The following is a 2220-nucleotide window of genomic DNA, read 5'->3' on the forward strand; positions in this document are numbered from 1 at the left end:
TAGTTAAACATCCACAGACATTTATAGTGCAAAACATGTTCCCTCTTTGCATATTAACAACTTTTTCATAATAATTAAAAAATCTAAATCTTCAATATGAAAAATTGTAAACAGGAGAAAAATAGAACAATATTAAGAAACATAATTATTAATACTCTTATGAGAAATCTCACTTAGCTCCTTGTCACTGTGTGTGTGTGTGTTCTGGGGCTCAAACCAGGGCCTTATGCATGCTAGCCACACCCTAAATTCCATACTTGTCATCTTAACAAAAATGATTTCATAGTTTATTTTTAAAAATTAAAAACCGCTCTTTCTGCCATCTTTCTGCAACGTCACCATGGTGAGCATGAATGTCCTGGCCGATGCTCTGAAGAGCGTCAACAATGTTGAGAAGAGAGGCAAACGCCAGGTCCTCAGCAGGCCCTGCTCCCAAGTTATCATTCCGTTCCTAACTGTGATGATGAAGCATGGTTACATTGGTGAATTTGAGATCATCGATGACCACAGAGCTGGGAAAATTGTTGTGAACCTCACAGGCAGGTTGAACAAGTTTGGAGTGATCAGCCCTAGATTTGATGTGCAGCTCAAAGACCTAGAAAAATGGCAGAAGAATATGCTCCCATCCTGTCAGTTTGGCTTCATTGTACTGACAGCCTCAGCTGGCATCATGGACCATGAAGAAGCAAGACGCAAGACGAAAACACACAGAAGGGAAAATCCTGGGATTCTTTTTCTAGAGATGTAAAACATAAATAAAAAGCCTCCATAAACTGTTAAACAACAACAAAATTAAAAGCTGTCAGCCTCCAAAGCCACAGAGAAACCCTGTTTTGAAAACACCCCCCCTCCGCCCGCAAAAAACCAAAATCAAAAATTAAAAACTGTGTGTGTGTGTGTGTGTGTGTGTGTGTGTGTGTGTGATGTGTATAATGTGTGTGTATTTATGTGTAGGTCTGAGCATGGGGGTGTATGTATGGATTCATAAGGCATAGAATTTCCTCTTCTATTACTTCTATTATCTTGTTCCTTTGAGGCAGGGTCTGTCAGTGAACCTAGCTAGTACTTACAATTTTTCCCCTGCTAGGCAGGCAGCCAGCAGGCTTCAGGATTCTTTTGTCTTTCTCCCACCCTAGTCTTGGGGTTACAGTTTGTGTGGGACCACACTTAATTTCACGTGGGTTCTGGGCTTGAACTCTGTTTCGCATACTTGTGCAACAGGCGCTCTTAGTCAATTCATCATCTTTCAAGCCCTGATTGCATATTTAAAAATGACTTAATGTTACATTTTACATCTTTTGCATGGCTTTATAGATGTCTGTCCAGAACAACCTGGTCTCAGTGAAGGAGAACCAACTTCAAATTGTTATGAGATCAAAGAGGCAAAAACAAGGCTGCATGGCCAAATTTACTAAGGAAAGCACAGCTGTAGGTGGCAGCAAGGCTAAGGACATGACCTGGGGATTCAGCTCAGTGGTAGATGTGTGAGCATCTGAATTTTGTTGGGGTTGGCAGCCTACCCCTTATGTGAATGACTGTGAATACAGCTATTTTGCTGTGTGTGCTAAGAGTATGGTCTTTACCAGATGGAATGATGTCATCCCTTTATTAGAGCCAGGAGTTATCACTTGGGGAATTCCACTATCTTTCTTCCCAAGTGATAAAAAACTGGTTCTTCAACTCTGCAGTCCTTTTTCCAAGTTCTGTTTTTCTTTTTTTTTTTTTTTGCAGGCCAGACAGGCTACTGTAAATCCCAGTCCACTGTCATTCTTTTACATTGGCTCTAATCTCTGCATGTCTACCTGGCAATTTGTATTGCCTGGTGTTTACCACCTGTGTACAAGTGGAAAGGCAAATAAGCTCCCATTGTGCTTTCCTTCTCAGACTTAGAGTCGAAATTTTCCCAGGAAGGTAATGTCTTCCCCCCACCCCCTCAATCATACACCTCCTCTTCTTTTTTTCTTCCTCCTTCTTTTACATTTTTATTTTTATTTTATGTGTATGTGTATTAATGTTTTGCTTTCATGTCTGTATGTGTACCCATGCATGTGTGATGCCCTCAGGGGACAGAAGAGGCTGTTGTAAGCCTTGGAATTGGAGTAGCAGCTGGTTGTGAGCTGTCACATGGGTGCTGGTAAGCAAACATGGGTCTTTTATAAGAACAGCCAGTGCACTAGGCAGTGGTGGCATATCTTGGTGGTGGCTGCGGCAGTGCACACC

General features: G+C 41.6%; 1 pseudogene; it reads left to right on the forward strand.

Moving 5' to 3' along the window:
- The first annotated feature begins 340 nt into the window (after nucleotides 1-340).
- On the forward strand, nucleotides 341-740 carry LOC100752393 (annotated as a pseudogene).
- The last annotated feature ends 1480 nt before the right edge of the window (nucleotides 741-2220 follow it).

Source organism: Cricetulus griseus, chromosome 6, assembly GCF_003668045.3.
Source record: "Cricetulus griseus strain 17A/GY chromosome 6, alternate assembly CriGri-PICRH-1.0, whole genome shotgun sequence".
NCBI lineage: Eukaryota > Metazoa > Chordata > Mammalia > Rodentia > Cricetidae > Cricetulus > Cricetulus griseus.